The 18,373-nt window shown below is 34.3% G+C and overlaps 1 non-coding gene across 1 annotated transcript; it reads right to left on the reverse strand.

Annotated features, from left to right (window-relative positions):
• Positions 1-18,056: 18,056 nt before the first annotated feature.
• On the reverse strand, positions 18,057-18,163 carry LOC128281274 (small nucleolar RNA R71). The gene has a single exon (XR_008271487.1). It is a non-coding gene; the product is annotated as a small nucleolar RNA R71 (small nucleolar RNA).
• Positions 18,164-18,373: the final 210 nt, after the last annotated feature.

The following is an 18,373-nucleotide window of genomic DNA, read 5'->3' on the forward strand; positions in this document are numbered from 1 at the left end:
GTTAATTTGCTTGAAGTGAATTATGTGGTTGTGACGATATTATGCGGAAGATAAATGCTAAGTCATACGTGTGTATTTATGAGAGTCAAATTAGAGGCTTTACGACCTCACCCCCTTACCAATATGGTATTTTATAATAAGATTTTACGAGATTTATGTTGAATGAACTCACAAGTGCGAGACTAAAGAGTTCAGTAGCGGAATAACTAGAATGTGGTCAAAGTTGCGAATAGTTTGGCAAGAGAATATAGTTTTGGAAGAGATATCAGATTATTCTAAAGATCACTCAGATTACACAATGTCACGGTTAAAGAAAAATTTAATCTCAGCTAATCGACTTATTCAGATATGACGTCGAAGTATGTGTTTGCTGAAATTTTTCCCGAATTGGTTTTCATTAGTGAATGGAATGATGCAGGGTTCATGATGACAAAATTAGTCAGAAAAATGATAATTGAGTAGGAAAGATGTCTGTGTGTGACAATTACAGTTGAAATGAATATGATGATCTTTTCTGGGTATTCTATATATTCTTTTATCCTTAGAGATATGTGTGTGATCGTTTATTTTCTGGTGAAATTCTTATCGTGTGAGAATGTTAGTTGACTATAATGTTAGACGAAAGTTTTGTTGGTCTAGTTGGTTCATGATCATCATTTCTTTATCTCTTCGGAATTCTATTCTAATATGTTGGAATGAAGTCGATGGTAAAAATTTATGTGAGACTGATCTTATGTTTCTACTAGTTATGGTTGTTTTATATATGTGGGAAATATATTATCTCTATTATGATGGAAGTCTAGAGTCGGTAAGCAGTGTTTTTCTTCTAGCTTTCTTTAAGGAATTATCAAGATCTTTATTTTTTTTTGTGAGTTATGTTCTCAGACTTCTGGTATGGTATCGTATCTTTGATTTCTTTATCTCAGTTTTCTATCATTCTTATTTCGTGAATTATCAACCATTGCTTATCTTTAAAGTTTGTTCTTCAGCTAGTGATAACTATGTCTATTATGATTATGCTTCTGGTTCGATCATAGAAACGTGGTGATTCTGGTATCTGGATTTCTCCAATTTTCGTGTAAGGAATTGACATTGGCAACGGTATAAAAGATGGTAGCACAAACTCAAGTTGTATGATGGATTTCTTTCTCAGGTAAGTTGATTAAAGTCAATGCATTCAATCGAGACGTCTTTGTTTCTTTGAACTAATGCGATTGTAAAGGCTTTTGATTAGTATGATAAGAGAATTTCGAAAGATTGTGTGTTTGAGTTGTTTTAATACCATGAAGAAAGGAACGTTTTGTTATGTTATTATTTGATAGTCAAAATTGACTCAGTTGTTTTTATCAGAATGAGCTGGTCAGTTGAAATGTGATTTGAGTTACATGTAGTTAAAGTATCCTCAGTTATGGTAATAAATTTTGTACATTCACGAGTATATCGACGAAAAATCTGAATGAAGGATTGATATTCTAGATAGTATGATACCGAGATATAGCCATTAGATTTGTTCTAATCTAATGATGTTATTATGAGTTAAAGCTGTTATCACATTATGAAAATTTGGATGGTCTGTGCATGTTAGCAAGTTGAAAACAATTGAAGATGTTATTAACCGAAGCTCTGGTTCTGAGTTCAGTTTAAATTGAGTAATGAATTTATGATTTTTCAGTGATGCACTATTAAACGGATTGGAATGTGTTTTATTACTAGAATGTAAAGTGATGGTTCATGTTTTCATACGGTTAATGTCACATTAAAAAGAACTGTTCGACTAGTGATTTAGAGACAGTCACTTTTATGTTCTTATTGAGAATTTGGTGATATCGTTTATTCAATGAAAGGTGTCTTATGTTCCCTAATTTCAAGAATTAAAGTATCAAATGTTATAGAAAGATTTGAAGTTAAGATAGTGTTAAAGACTTGAGCTGTTGAAAGATCGCGAGTAGTTATTGATTAATCTCTGGGAAAGCAGATATAGTTACAGATGCTGAATGAAAAAATCTTTTTTTTTTATTTTGTGAGTGGGATTACATGATTGATCTTAATTGATGATGATCTAATTTTAGCTAGATTAAAAGCTAAATCGATGTTTTCATTGCAAGATTGAGAATCTCAGAAATGTGTGGTAAGCTAAACGAGTTTAGTATGAGTCGATTTTTAATTCTGAATTTCAGGTCTGACCTAATGACTAATGTTATTGTTCTGAGATAGACATTATGTGCAGATGAATTCAGAGCTTATGCAGGAATTTTTTGTACGAGGCTCAGTAGTAGCTTGTTGGTTCATTCTGGGAGTAATCAAAATGTACAGTTATTTGAAATAGATGTTTTGGTGATCGGGTTTCTCATTTGACAGATCAGCCGAATTATATGTTTCTGAGGTTGTTAGCTCTCACAGATTGCCAGTCCCTATTATTTCGGACTGAGATCTGAAGGCTATATCCCAATTATGGAAAAAGCTATAGGAAACTATGAATACGCAGTTGCATCATGGCACGGTAATACACCTGTAAATCAGTGGTAAGTCTGAGAGAGTAATTCAAAACTTTGATGATATGCTCCGACACTGTGTGTTAAAGTTCAAGGTGACTAGAAAGAGATATACGAGGTTGATATTATTTGTGATTTTGGGAAATTAGTGAAAGTTATTCATGAGATTTGAAAGAAATTTCTTCTAGTAAGATTTTCGGGGACAAAAATCCCTAAGAGGGGAGAGTTGTAACAGCCCGATTTTGGGCCTAGTCGGAACAGTAGTTTCGGGACCACAAATCTGATGAGGAAAAAAATATTTTTTATTATATTTTTATGTTCTACGATTTCACGGAATGATTTCGTGAAAATTTCGTTTGAAAATTTCAACGTTTGGGCGCTAAATTTAGTCAAAAGGACTAAATCGTAAAAAGTACAAAACTTGAGTTGTAGAAGCTTAAGGTGTCTAATTGCTATGAAATTTTGAATTCGAGGTCCTTAAATGGTAATTAGACCATTGGTTAATTTTTTGGACAAAAATGGACATGAAATAAGTGAAATAGAATATTTTTAAGTTAGGGCATTTTGGTCATTTAGTAATTAAAATGAATTAAAAACAAAATTAAAAGCCAATTTTTGTCCATCTTCAACCCCATGGCTTAATTTCACAAGGGGAAACCATGGCTAGGGTTTTTCAAGCTTCCAATCTTGATTGTAAGTCCATTCTAGCCCTATTTTTAATGATTTTCATGGTTTTAAAATCCTCGTAACAAGATCTATATCTATTTCTACCAGTAATTTGAGATATAGTTAAAGTCTAGGGTTTTGAACCATGATGAATATGTGTTTATTTTTGTGTTTAATGGTAGAAAATGCATGTTTATGGTTAAAGAAACGACTTTTACTAAGTGATTTTCGATGAAAATGCCTAAAAGGACTAATTTGTAAAAGTTATAAAATATGTCATAAAAGTGTGATTTAATTAAAAATTTAGACTTCAATAAGTATAAAAGAGGCTTGGCTAGGCTTGGGAAAGAAATTGAATAAATTTCATTTTTCGAGCTTAGGGGCAAAAATGTAAATATGTTAAACTTTAGGGGTAAAAATGTAATTTTGCCATAATATAATTTTTGGGTCACATTGAATAACGTGACTAATAAGTGAGCTAAATTTGATATTTTAGATCAAGAAAAATGAGATTCAGGCCTAGAACAAGGGAAAAACATGTATTTGACGGTTAGGTCATTTTCACCATTTTTGGTATCGAGGTAAGTTTGTATGTGAATAATGCAATGCTATATTTATGTTTTAAATTTATTTAATATTATATGATTTATATGGCTGATATTATGAGCAAGTTCGATAATGCCAAGATAACGAAGAAGTCCCGGTTGAACCTTAGGAATAGATAGAATACAAATTTCATGACATTAGGGTTATGTGTGATTTCATGTAAGACCATATCTGGGATATGGCATCGATATATGATTTTGTATAAGACCATGTCTGAGACATGACATCGATATGAGACATCGTGTAAGACCATAGCTAGGCTATCGGCATTGAAATGTGATCCCATGTAAGACCATATCTGGGATATGGCATTGGCGTCTTGCTATGTGTATGAGTTTTCTTGAGTATCCTTTAGTATTCCAAGTGGTTCAATGGGCAATTCAAAGATTATGTCAAAGATGTGAAAAGATATGACTATGTTACGAGTTCGTACAGGTATGTTACGAGTTCGTACAGGTATGTACGTAAAGTTTATAAGCATTGGCTTCATGATATTATGAGTTCATGATCACTATGAAAGTGACCTTAAGTTAAACTTGTGAATAAGTATTTATGTTGATGATGTGTAAATTTATGGTAAATTCAGTTTAGAATCATGTGTTAGGGTTTTGAGCCATATCAAATTGAGAGATAAGATGTTTAGTTCACTTGATTTGTGATTCATTGGATATGTGTAAAAAATGAAAGATTTGCATAATTGCCTATTAGAATGGTTACGAAAGTATTTGACGTTAAGAGTTTAAATCAATGAAAGATATTAAGGTTTGGGCTTGAAAATATGAATACACATAATTAATGTGCATGTTACTATGAAGATTTAATGAAGTCTATGTTGTGTTATGTTATGTTTGTTGTATGACAAACGTATGACTATTGTTGCTTATTATTTGCATACAAACTTACTAAGATTTGTAGCTTACTCCCCTTCCTTTCCCATATCTTATTGGGTTGTATGCTAGCTCGAGTTGGAGATCATTGGAGATGCTATCATACTATCAAGCTATCATGTTGGGTAAATGAATGCAAACCCTTGAATCTATGGCATGTATAGGGACTTAGTCATTTTGTGTATGTGTCATTATGATATGGCCAAATGTATTGGCTTGTATTGATTAAGGATTTGATTTGGTATGTAGCCACATAAATTGGCTTATATTGGCTAAAGAGTTGCAAGCATATTAATTACTCATGTGCCTATGCCAATGTCATTGTGTGATGTGGTTTACAAAGGTATGTTAATGAAATTAGACTAGATGATACATGTGGGAAGTTGTTATGTTGAAGGTGATTGGGTATGTATGGACTTGATAAAGTATGATGTTATAAGCATGTATATGAAGGTAAGGAAATGGTATGTTTAAGTCTTTATTGTTGATGTATAGGTTAAATTGGCCAATGAATGGCATGTAAATATTTGATAATGACTAGCTATTGAAATGGCTAGTTATGGATATGCTTTGGTGTTTTGTATGTCTAAATGAAAGTTAATACAAAGAAATCATGAAAGAGTAAAATTAGCATTAAAACAGTTTTGGACAACAGTAGTAGTACAACTTTGAAAAATCATCAAAAATTGTGAAAATCAAATTAGATGTTGAATAAAATATGAAATTAAATCCTATTGAGGCTAGTTTTACTTAGAAGAAACGATGTAAGCAAAAGAATTTCATTTTATGAGATATTCAAATTTTTGTGAGACAAGGTCAGAATGATTTCTGGTTCCCCTGTTCTGAATTTGGAAAATCATTAAAAGTTGTATAAAAATACTCGGGGGATCCGAATCTCGTACTAAGAGATAATTAATTTTTAGTGAAGAAATGTTGAAACTGTCAAACAACAGAATAGGGAGGAATTTGAAGAATTAACTGTACTTATTGGCTAAACCATAAAGTTTGAAAATTTTATGGCAGGAAGATATTTGAGTGTAGTTTTGGAAAAATCAAGCAGAACTTTATTTAGAATTCTGTAGCTCAAGATATAAATAATTTAGTGACTATGACTCAAGTGGACAGTTTTATTATGAACAGTAAGTAATTGTTTTGATATGTTTAAGCCTTGATTATGGTTGTGTTGGTAGCTTAATTGTGCCGTGTTAAGTGCCATTGAACGTGTGTATGTGAGTGTGCAAATGAGGGTGGCAAATGGCTTGGTAAATAGCCATTTTCTTGGCCAGACGGGTAGAGACACGGTCGTGTGTCTCAACAGTGTGAAGGACATAGCCCCGAGACATGGGCATGTGACTTGGCCTTGTGACCCCAAATTGTGTATGATGTCATAAATAGAGAGTTACGTGGGCTAAGGACACAGGTGTGTGTGACCACATGGCCTACCCATAGGGGCTTGTCCCAAGCCACATGGGTGTATACCCCTGTTTTGATGGAAAATTTTTTGAGTTTTTCAAAGTTTCTGGTTTAGTCCCGAACCACTTCCAATGCATGTTTTAGGCCTCGTGGGCCCGTAGAAGGGATGATATGCATGTGTATGAATGGTTTTAAATTGAATGAAATTTTATGTCCCGATTATGTATGATTGGTTATGTTTAAGTCCGGTAATGCCTCGTGCCCTGTCTCGGCGTCGGACACGGGTAAAGGGTGTTACATTTATAGTAATAAACCTTAGACCGAAATCATAGCTATGTTTTGGATAGACGGATCCTTGTCATTCCTTGACTTTCAACCAAACAATCTTTTCTACTATTCTTGTGCCAAGAATTTCTTTGAGCGTGGGCTCGAACAAAATGAATCAAACATAGAAACCATAAATAGTTTTCTTTTCTTTTAGGGTGAAAATGAAAATTCTCTCTTCAAAATAGAAACCGACATAATCGTTATTCCAAAAAATATTTTTAATTCTTAGAGAATAAAATTCTCTCTATTTTAAAGCAGAAAAACGATATTTGAAAGTTTTTTTAATTTCTCTACTGATGCCATCTATTTATAGGGAGAGAAGGTAGAACCCTTGTTGAATTGTAGAAGTTTATTTCAACTATAAAAATGGAATCCTAGTTCAACTAGGGTGTAGGGGAGGCAACCTTAGTTAATGATACTAGGGTTCGTCGGCTCCCCTTATTGCATAAGGAGCTTTTGGGCCTTTTCCATATCGGGTCCAATTACAAGTACTTATCGGACTTTTAACCCAATACTTTATAATTTGATCCAACCTAATATTTTTTTTTCTATTTCCTAAAAATAAACTTCAATTATTTCCAATTAAATAATTTTCTCATCCCAATTTTGATCCCATTAAAATCATGATGAATTTACCATAAAAGAATTTATGAAAAATATATTTAATATTTTCGCATTCAATGGTTCACTAGGACCAAATGATTTATTTTTATTTTTGAACTTCATTTAATTCAAAAAACATTAATTCATTTTTCAGGTCATTTTCATTTTGGAGAAAACCTTAATCATTTCCAAATGTTTCCTATTTCTCCATTTCTATTCATTTATGTTCATTTGATTCAACATTAAATTCATTTATGGTTTCAACGAGTTAGTGGAGGGACCAATTGGACATGCAATTGATGCTCCAATGATTTAAAATGAAGTTCCAAATTTTCACCTATTAATTATAAACTCATTTAGTCACGAAGTCTTTCCACTATAGTGTCATGATTGAGCTCTTCCCAACGGCATACCATTACGAAAGCAACTCTATTAGTGCTTGTCCAATGACATTGCCATAAGTGTGTTACTCGCATAGGATATCCTTAATCTCTTTGGCATAATATTCATTCTCTCAATATGATCCTATTTTATCTCATAATAACAATTATATCTTCCTTCATGAAAAGTCAATCACTATCAAATAGTGATCAAGTCATCTATCACAATGCCAATGAGAGGATATCATTTACCCATGTCTCAGGCTATGAATTCCATTGTTGCGAATGACGGTACATACTGTAAAATTTGTGCACCCAACGTACCAGCTTTAGGTTCCCTTTCTATTTGAACTTAGGCTTTTACTTACATCAAAGTGTACGAGTTACGCATACATAGTTCGTCATCCACTTAAGATTTAGGTATCTCACACTTTGATTTATTTAATTTTACTGTAACACCCTGGTTTTGGCATGCACAAGGTCTGGCGTAGTCTTTAAGTAGTATGATTGGCAGAATGGTAATTTCTCAAGTGCTCTTTTTGGTGTATAGTGTGGGCAGACACTTTCATGTGTTCAAGATGTTGGCTCCATGCCAGATTATTATGATTTGTTAGAAGAAGGATGTGATCAAGTAAATCAGTATTGAAGGTATGAGTCCACGTCAGAGGTAGTGTACCCTTTTTCTTGTGATACTGTACAGGTTAGGTTATAAGGAATAGTTAGGAACTAACCGAACATGGATTAGGATAGTTAAAAGAGAAAGGGAAGGTACCCAATTAGTTTTCCCAAAAGTTTTAGACCCTTAATAAGATAAGCCAGTAGTGATGTGACATTTGTAAAGTTCAAATAAATATTTAGACTATTTTAATAAGTCTTTCAGGTTTGAATAAAGGGAGTTCTCTTCTCATCTTTTCAAAATATTAAAATCTAAGGCTGGAGGAATCAGAAGTATCCCTTTTAGCTGGATCGAGAACCCTAGATTTTATTATTAATATTTCCAAGCCAAGGTAAGTTTTATGGCTCTAGTAGATCATGTAACATCCCCTTTTTGGGTCAAATCGAAATAGTGATTTTGGGACCACAAATCCGAAGTAGAAATTTTAATTTTATTATTACTTTAAGGTCTATAGTATGATTTAATGATTGTGTGAAAATTTTGTTAAGAAATTTTATCGATAGAGTGTCCAATTTGACTAATTAGACTAAATTACAATAGGTGCAAAATATGTGTTCTAGAAGCTAGAGCTGCTAATTGCTATGAAATTTTAAATTGGAGGTCCATAAATGGTAATTAGACCGTTATACTCTAAGTTGGAAAAAAATGGACACGGCTAGGTAAAATTTCAAAATTTGGCATTAAAGGCATTTTGGTCATTTGGTAAATAAAGACAAAATAAACCAAATAAAAGTGTCCATATTCTCAATTTAGTCCCTCATTAGCCGAAAATTGAAGAGAAGCCATAGCTAGGGTTTTTGCCAAGCTTCCAAGCTCGATTGTAAGCCAATCTTTGTCTTGTTTTTAATGATTTTTATGTTTTTGTGAATGTTGTAACTTGATTTAGCTATTCTAAGGACTAATTTGAAAGAAAATAAAATTCTAAAATTTTACCCAAGTTGAATCTTTGTGTATTTTGATGTTTAATGGTAGAAAATGCATGTTGGGTGTTAGATAAACAACATTTACGAAGTAATTTTTGATGAAAATGTCAAATAGGGATCTATTTGTAAAAGTTGTAAAATGTGTATAAAAATGTGAATAAATGAAAAATGTATATTGTTATGAGCAAGGAATAGGTTCGACTAAGCTTGGGTGTGATGAAATTGAATGAAAATCATTTTACGAGCATAGGGACTAAAATGTAAAAAGTTAAAAAGTTGGGGGAAAATATGTAATTTTTTCCATAAGGTGTTTTTGGGATTAAATTGAATAATGTGATGATTGAATAAGTTAAATTTGATTTTATAGATCAAGAAAAATGAAGTTTGAGTTTAGATCGGGGAAAGAATAAGGTTGTGGACTAAATTGAACTAATAGCCGTTTTTGTATCCAAGGTAAGTCCATATGTTAAAAATAAGCTTTAGAATAATTTTACTTAAATGCTTTAATATTGCATTAATTGTATGTTTGATTATGTGAATGAGTATAATTCTATGAACGAGTTCGATGATGATTCGGCAAGTAAGAAGTCCTGTTGAACCTTAGGAATAGATTAGGATACAAGTGACATGTCACTAGGGTCATTATGTGTTATGTGATTATGTGATCTGGGTGCTGGCCTTGTATGTCCTATTGGTGGTTAAGTATACCAGCATATGTTGCAGATACTTGATAGCTTGTGTGAGTAGCACCGCGTAGCTACATCTTGACCGAAAGCTTCTGTGAGCAAGGCCGTTGATAGTTCGAGAGTGAGCAACTATGTGATATGAGACTTGGGTAGTTTTGGCGACATATGTGGCACTTAGTGTACAAATTTCCCGAGTATTTGACATTATTATTTTGAGTGGTTCACGGGTATGTCAAAGATGAGAATATATGCAAATTCATTTTGAGATGGTTCAGGTATGTACATAAAGCCCATGTGTATTAAATTCCTGAAATGATGAATTTGAGGTAATTTTTGTGGTAGAATGAGTTATGGTCATGAGACTATGGTAAATTTACATTTAATTATGTTATAATATTTAAATGTTAAATGCATGGTAAGGTAGTTTATTTCTTACATATGAGCTTACTAAACTATATAGCTTACTCCATTTATTTTCCATGTTTTATAGTGTCACCAAGCTAACTAGGATCAGAGATCGTCGAAGATTCGAATCACACTATCAAACTCTCATTTTTTGGGTATTGATGATCTTAGTATTTTGAAAGTATGACATGTATAGGGACTTGGTCATTTTGTTATACGTGTCATTTGATTTGGCCAAATGTAATCGCTTATATTTGTTTAAGGTGATTTGGTGTTTGGCCATGTAATTGGCTTATTTTGGCTAAAGTGGTTGTAAGCCCATTTATATAAGTATATGTGGTAATGCCTTTTTGTTTATGTGTTTTGTAATGGGTTGCTATATGTTTATTATTGTTAAATGACTTGTTGTGAAATGGATGAGATTGGTCTTTTGGTGTGCTAGGAAATCTAAGTAGAATTATGCATGATGAAGTATCCATGTAGATACTTGTGAATGTGAGTTTGGTATGAATTGATTTGGTAAAATATGCTATAGTAAATATGTTAGGTTTTGGTAATGAATGATATAATTTAGCCTTGATTGTGGATGTTTTGGTTGCTTAAACCTGCCATGAATTATGCCTTTGAACTTATGTGAGTGTAGGTGTAAATGAGGGTGACAAATGGCTTGGTAAATAGCCTTTATTTTGTCCACATGGGTAGACACACGAGTGTGTGTCTAGGCCGTGTGTGACACATGGTCTGCCCCATGGGCATGTGTTTTGGCCGTGTGTTCCCTGCACCTTAATTTTGAGAAACAGAATGCTCAGAATTGAGCACAAGGGCCGAGACACAGGCGTGTGTCTCAGCAGTGTAAGGGACAGCCTCAGGCATGAGCGTGTGTCCCGACCGTGTGAAGTCTGTACCTATTTTATGAAAATATAATTTACCACACGGCCTGGCACATAGGCGTGTGACTTGGCTATGTGACATCAATTGCATTGCAAAACAGAGAGTTACACGGGTGTGTGCGATGTCACGGCCTGCCTATATGGGCGTGTCCCAAGCCACACGAGCGTGTGACCCCTATTCATAGTAAAAAAAAAATTCTAAGTTTTGTAAATGATTCCTAAGTGCTCGGTTTAGTCTGAACCACTTCCAAAGCATGTTTCGAGCCTCGTAGGCTCGTATTAGGGACTTTATGATTGAATGCAAATGGTTTTAATTTGGATGAAAATTTATGACCCGGAATTGTATGTTTGCTTGCTTTGTAAGTCCGGTAATGCCTCGTATCCTGTTCTGGCATTGGATATGGGTAAGGGGTGTTACAGATCTGCATGAATGCCTGAAGAAGTAAGGCCTTATATATGGGTTATTTGTGTTTGATGATAGGAAAGGTTATTCGAATGAGTTTTGATAGTGTTATTTTATTTTAAAAAGGCAGTATTTGCTGCAGTCCATGAGTGGGTTTTGGATCTAGAACTCAAGCTACTACACATTTTTGTCAAATGAGTCCCTAAATCGACTCTTGCATGCATGATATTATTCGACATGTATCTGTAGAAAGCAGTCACACTGTGAATCTAAAGTTAGGAGAGTATGATAGTATAATGATGTTGTGGTATGAATGATAAATGAGTCTTGTTTGTGCAGTCCGTGTATGTATACTGGTTTATTCTAGATACTTTTGTAAAGAATCATATGAACCATAAGTTGAGAATAGAAACGAATGGAACATTGAGTATGCTGATATACAAATGTTGGATAAGATTTGTATGTATAGTTGGTATGAATCTGACAAGTATAGAATGTGTAATAAGAAATATGGAGTCAAAGATATGACTAAATGAGCATGTTTGGAATGTGTAAAATGAGATGTATGTTAAGTTTAATGCTAATACATGAAAGGTCTGTTAAGTAAGTCTGTGTCTATTCACCGCGGTGGAGTATAAAGGGGTCCATTGGGACTTTAAACACGATCTCTAAAAGGAAAGCCCATGGCCATAGCACCATACCGTTTAAGACCATAGTTGGTGGGCTATGGCATCATATGCAAAGAACTAAAGGAAGGTTATTGCTTAAAAGGGTTCTCTGTGTGACCTAAGACGATGTCTAACACCACTAACCTGTTTCCGTTATCGGATTAAGGTTACGAGATGCTACGATGATTAACAAGTCTAATAATAAAACAAAATAGTTCAGAGTTCAATTTCATCATCATAAATCAATAATATGATAATAAATAAGTTTGATAATATCTTAAAATAGTTCAAAAATCAAAATTAAATATCATAAATCATTATCCAGTTATTAATCACAACATATATGTGAAAACGAAACTTAAATTGTGCCTATGGGATGTTAAAATCAATTTGGAAATAAATAGGGATTAATCGAAAACAAAACAAAAAATATGGGAAAAACTAAAAATAGTGATTACATGGCGGTGTGAAAGAGACCAGCTTATGTGGCCTCAAACATGGATGTGTGGCTATTCTACACGCCCATGTCCTTAGACCGTGTACAATTTGAAAGAGCGTCACACGACCATGTCTCCAAGTCGTGTAACAAACTGAACCTGTGTGAAAAAAAATCCTACACCTAAAAATCAATAAGACACATGGCCGTGTAGGGAGGCTGTGTGGCACACGCCTAGGTCGTGTGTACATAAAATGACTTCAAAATCAAGCTATTTCAACATCCATATCTTAGGTTCCAAACCAAACTATTTTCATCCAATTGTACCTATTACAAACTGATCGGTTGTTTAACGTCACAACAATAATGTGCAAGCGTACACTGTCAATGCAAGTATAGTAGACAGATATGAGTCTGCTGGATATCGATCCCACAGGGATGGTTGCCTTTTTTTTTATTAATGTCGGTGTAACAACTAGATAGAAATGAGACAAATTGTGAAGATAGTTCTCGATGCAATAACTTAAAAACAATAAAATAAAATATGATAATGATAAACTGAGATCCTGTGACGTCTCCTAACTATTTAAATTGTTTTGAATATAGTAAATGTCTTCCAATCAAGCACAAGATGAGTCCGAGGGAGTCGAGAGCCATGCTCCAGGTTCCGTACAACGAGCTGTATCTAGTAGTAGCAGAAGGCTTATGTCTGAAGGCCGGGAAGAGGCCCGAACTGCCTTCTTTGATATAATGGACGAATGGTTTGGGGATTACCTGAGGAATCGCCCTAACATACCAAGACCTCCTGATAAACCGTAATATATACATATTTTTACCCCATGCTTAACGCATTTTATGGATGATTTTCCCTTAGAATTGGTGAATTCGATGCTCCTAATGCTTTAATTTCATGTTTTATACTTAGGAGAGCATAGGAGAGCGAAAGGAATGAGAAACGTGCCAAAAAGGGAGAAAATAGGCCAAAGTACGAAATCAACACGGTCTGGACTTCCTCACACGGGCAGACCACACGGCCGTGTCAATCTAGCAGATTCGAAGCACGATTTATAGGGGCGTGTCACACGGGCGTGTCCCTGTCGAGCCCAAGTTGAGTCTAATTTAGAAAAAGGCTAATTTTGAGGGTTTTTAGGCATTCTAAAGCCTATAAATACGCCTTAAAGGAAGAGAAAAAAGAGGGCACGGAGAGGAAGGAAGGAATTACTCGAAAGAAGTCGATTGATCCATCTCAGAAGCCGGACTCACCATCAGGACTGAAGACTCCCCTCAATTTCCCTTCAGGAGTTTTAGGTTTTCTTTATGTTTTGTAGCCGTTATTCTTCTGAGATGTTTTCCTTTTTAGTTATGAACTAAATCCCCTAAATACCTAAGGGGAATGAAACGTAAGACGAATCTTGTTATTATTTTCTGAATTGTATGATGAATATTTAACTTGTTCTTAATTATGTGTTCTTAATTCTTGTTTTGATATCCCATGATACTGATTCAAGATAAGCTCTTATTCAGAGGAGGAATTGACCCTATCTAGGAGTATATTTGTCATAATTAACGGAGTTGTTTGCGCGCCTAGACATAGGGTGACAAGATTTTGCCGGATTAGGGTGAAACCTAATAAGGGGATCCATAGATCGAGTTAATGCAACCCTAGGGTGTTAATTAGAGGAAAGTCTCAATTATTCAATCATGGGATTAGATGTTATTAGTCTTGAATAGGGATAATAACATAACTTAGGGATCTCCACGGAACAAGTTAAATGAATAAATCGTCTGATTCGGAGCCAGAATAACAAGTATAGTCTAGGTGGATTTTTCCTTAGGTATTGTCTTAATTCAATCGTTTTCCAAAAGTAATCCCCCAATTCCATTCTTGTGAATTCTTAGATTAGTTAATTAGTTAGTTAAAATAAAACCCCCTTATTCTTAGGCTAGATAATAAAAAGACAGTCATTACTAGTACTTTTAGTTCCTTTGAGTTCGACAATCCGGTCTTGCTAAAACTATACTACTGTTCGATAGGTACACTTGCCTGCATCGCGATAATAGTTAGTTTCAAGAACGATTAATTATAAATATTTAAAACTTACCTGTCACGAAAATCAAAATCAAGTTTTTGGTGCCGTTGCCGGGGAACTAAGATATTAGGAACGCTCAATTTTTATCACATTAGCCATTTATTTTTCTTGCAATTTAATTTCATTTTTTATTATTATCTATTAATTTACTTTTTCTTTCTCTTGGCAGGTTTTATAGTTTATGACTAGAAGAAACCTGTCAGGACCACTACTTTTTGACGAAGAAATCGATTGCACAGTTGGCAGAAACCAAAGAGAAATAAGGCGAAGCTTTAGATACACAGAGAACGAGCAAGAGGACGATACTCAACCCCCAACTGAAGAGATGGCTGAAAACCAAAATGATCAGCTACCTCCTGTAATTACGGTTAATCAAAATCCTGCTCCACGTACTATGTATGATTATGCTAAACCTTCTTTAACAAGAACTGAATCAAGCATAGTTAGACCTACTATAGCTGCAAATACTTTTGAACTAAAACCTAACACTATTCAAATGATAGAACAATTTTTTCAGTTTTATGGTTTGCAGGATGAGGATCCCAACGCTCACTTAGCAAAATTTTTGGAACTATGTGATACATTTAAAATTAATGGTGTTTCTGATGATGCCATTCGTGTAACGCCCCGTACCTGAGACCGTTTCCGGAGTCGAACACGAGGTGTTAATGGACTTAATTCATTAATTAAACAGCTCATACAATTCATTTTAAAATTTCCAGACAAGCTGGCTAACTGCATCACAGTCGCTTTAAAAATCATATCTCGAGTTACGAAACTCAAAATCCAATTCCGTAAATTTTTCCTGAAACTAGACTCATATATCTATCTACTAATTTTTTATAGAATTTTGGTTGGCCCAATTAGTACAGTTTATTAGTTAAAGTCTCCCTGTTTCAGGTTCAACTACTCGACATTTGTGTATTACGAATCAGATATCTCCTGTACAGAGCTTCAATGACTATGCCATTTGTCTCTAATAAAACTAGACTCAATAAGGAATCTGTACATATAAAGCATGACTTCTAATTATCTTTGTAAAATTTATGGTGAATTTCCAAAGTCAGAACAGGGGATCCAGCCTATTTCACAAAAATTTAAACATCTCATAAAATATAGCTCATATACCTGTTTCACTTCTTCCATATGAAAATAGACTCATCAAGCTTCGATTCCATAACTTATTCATTATTTAATTTCATTTCTAATATTTTTAGTGATTTTCAAATTCACATCACTCTCGTTGTCTCAATCTATTTTATGGTAAATTTTACCTATTTCATGGTTTCCATGGATTAGCTAGCAATTTGACATACATAACACCAAATATGATCATGATTAGCCATTCCAATGGCTAATCATTACCAAGCATTTCCATACCACTCAATAACCATATCATAAGACCATATATACAAAATGATTATAATGCTATACATGCCATACTCAAAATATACAAGCCATTATGCCAAGATGGTATATGGATAGTGTGAGCGAGCCTCCGATCGTTCCCGATTTCCGAGCTGGCTTGTCAAAACTACAAGGAATGAAAAGGAGGGAGTAAGCATAAATGCTTAATAAGTTCACATGCAAATAGCAAGTAACATAACCATATAAGCAAACATAAAACATCATTTGCATAATCATCACCAAGACAGTCATATCACATTTTCATTTATCATCTTACCATATTGTTGTTATATCGATTTTTCAACCCGAGGGTTAAGTACATACCTGTTCAAAGTACCCATTTCACAACACTTACCAATACGTCCCTTTCATCTTGAGTATTCCTCCATTTCAGTAGAACTTTACCCGTTGAACACATCGGAATATAATTCGGATACATGGAAAGTTTGCACATCAATGCCACATATGTAGCCAAGCTACCATGTAACCCGCCCATAAGTGAACTCGGACTCAACTCAATGAGCTCGGGCGTTCGCATCCATAAGTGAACTCGGACTCAACTCAACGAGTTCGGATGCCTAGTTACATTTCACGAACTCGAACTCAACTCAACGAGTTCGGACATTCGCATCCATAAGTGAACTCGGACTCAACTCAACGAGTTCGGATGCTCAACCATCCTAGTGACATGTCACTTGTATCCTAATCTATTCCTAAGGTTCAAACGGGATTTTTTCCTCGATCTCACATTGCCGTCTTCCATGGAATATCGGAACCGATACTCGGTAGCAATTCATATTTATCAAGTAGTAAACATAATTTGCATATTACTCAACATTAACCACAAAGCATAATATTTCACGATTAAAAATTAGCATATCATATAATTAACATTAATAACTTAAAAATAACATTTATGCTACATTATTTACACATGAAATTACCTCGTATGCGAAAATGGCTACTTTTACCATTTCGTCCACAACTTGGTATTTTTCCCATTTTAGCCTGAATTTTAGTTTTCCTTGCTCTATCATTTAAAATATAGTCTAATTAGGACTCACATTATTCAAATTGACCCAAAATCATATTTTGGAAAAATTACAGTTTTGCCCCTAAACTTTTGCATATTTACACTTTTGCCCCAAAGCTCGTAAATTAAACTTCAGCCTATTTTCTTATGTTTTATGACATGCTGATCATTTTTCCCTTCTATGGCAACATCAAATTCTCACTCTAACATGTACTTATGACTATTAGGTATTTTTACCGATTAAGCCCTTTTGCTCGTTTTCACTTAAAACCGAGTAGCACAAGTTGTCTAACATAATTTAAAACCTCATATTCTATCATAAAACACCAAAATACACAAATTTCACCTATGGGTATTTTTCCAAATATAAACCCTAGGTTAAATTATTGCTAGCATAAGCTAAATCGAGCTACTGGGACTCCAAAACGTAAAAATCATTAAAAACGAGGCTAGAATGGACTTACAATCGAGCTTGGAAGCTTGAAAACCCTAGCCATGGTTTCTCCTTGCTATATTCGGCCATGGGGTTGAAGATGAGCAAAATTGGCTTTTAATTTTGTATTTTAATTCATTTTACCTCTAAATAACCAAAATGCCCTTACTACTAAACTTTCCAAAATTCCATCCATGTCCAATTTTGTCCATAGACTTAGAAATTGGTAAAATTGCTATTTAAGACCTCCTAATTAATATTTCAAAACAATTTCATACTAGAAACTTCTAGAATGCAAGTTTTGCAAATTATTCGATTTAGTCCCTAATTTCAATTTAAGCACTTTATGCATAAAATTTCTTCACGAAATTTTCACGCAATCATGCAATCATATCATAGACCTTAAAATAATCATAAAATAATTATTTCTATCTCGGATTTTGTGGTCACGAAACCACTATTCCGACTAGGCCCAAAATCAGGATATTACAACTCGTCTTCGGTTATTCCCTTTTTCATTGAGGAACAAAGCTAAACAGTGGTTGAACTCATTACCACGAGGGTCAATCACTACTTGGGAACAAATGACCAAAAAATTTCTATTAAAATATTTTTCGCCGGCTAAAACGGCCAAATTACGTAATGATATCTCTTCGTTTGTGCAGTTGGACTTAGAAACTCTTTACGATGCATGGGAGAGATAAAAGGACTTACTGAGAAGGTGCCCTCACCATGGGTTACCGCTTTGGCTTCAGGTTCAAACTTTCCATAATGGCCTGAATCCTTCGACTCGGAAAATGGTTGATGCAGCTGCTGGCAGAACCATCAATAATAAAACACCTGAAGAAGCATATGAGTTTATAAAGGAGATGTCACTGAATAACTATCAGTGGCAAGTCATGAGGACAAAACCAACGAAAACAGTCGGTGTTTATAATGTTGATTCAGT

This window comes from Gossypium arboreum, chromosome 9, assembly GCF_025698485.1.
Source record: "Gossypium arboreum isolate Shixiya-1 chromosome 9, ASM2569848v2, whole genome shotgun sequence".
NCBI lineage: Eukaryota > Viridiplantae > Streptophyta > Magnoliopsida > Malvales > Malvaceae > Gossypium > Gossypium arboreum.